We start from the raw sequence: 790 nt of genomic DNA on the forward strand, positions 1-790 counted from the left end.
TAGCCTTGCCTCTAGCACATCCACATTTTCATTATTGTTGGGTTCATTGTCTTTCAGACATCGAGCCAAGCCTTCCTGGAAGGCAAACCAGTTGGCCTTGTCTGTTTTCCATTTAGGAATGTGATGTGGTCTTTGAGCTGGACCTGCATCCATTAGGGTAGTGACTATGCCGTAGTGATCACTGGTAACCGTATCATCAACACACCACCGAATTCTCTCCACCACTATTGCAGTGGCAAAGGTAAAGTCTAGGACCCCTTTCCTCACCTGCGTTGGTTCTTTGGTGTTGAGAAGAGCGATCTCAGGGAACGTGTCGAGCACGTCTGCTATATGAATGCCTGCAGCGTTCGGCCTTTTACGGGGATTCAGCATGGATATGTGTGCATTGAAGTCTCCCCCTATGATAACTTGGTCTTGTGCTGCGGTAGCACAGACCTGGTTTAAATCGAAGCTCTCACACAGTGGTTTGCTATATACATTAAATATTTTTAAAGAACCCCCAGGCAGCTGAATCTCAACTGCATGAGATTTAACGCCATCTCCACAGTGCGGCGGTTTGGCAATTAAGGAGCACGGGATTGCTTCTTTTACCAGGGTCATCAGGCCTCTAGCACCATCTAGGTATGGAGTGGTGAAGGCATGATATCCTGAGAAGCGCACAGATCCCATAGTCACTGTCTCCTGGAGCATGACGACGTCAATACTCTTTCCTCGCACTATTGACTGGAGAAAGGAGTTCTTGCTTTTATAGCTGCTGATATTCCACTGCAGAATGCTTAGATTGTGAGCC

This window comes from Penaeus vannamei, chromosome 8, assembly GCF_042767895.1.
Source record: "Penaeus vannamei isolate JL-2024 chromosome 8, ASM4276789v1, whole genome shotgun sequence".
Classification (NCBI taxonomy): domain Eukaryota; kingdom Metazoa; phylum Arthropoda; class Malacostraca; order Decapoda; family Penaeidae; genus Penaeus; species Penaeus vannamei.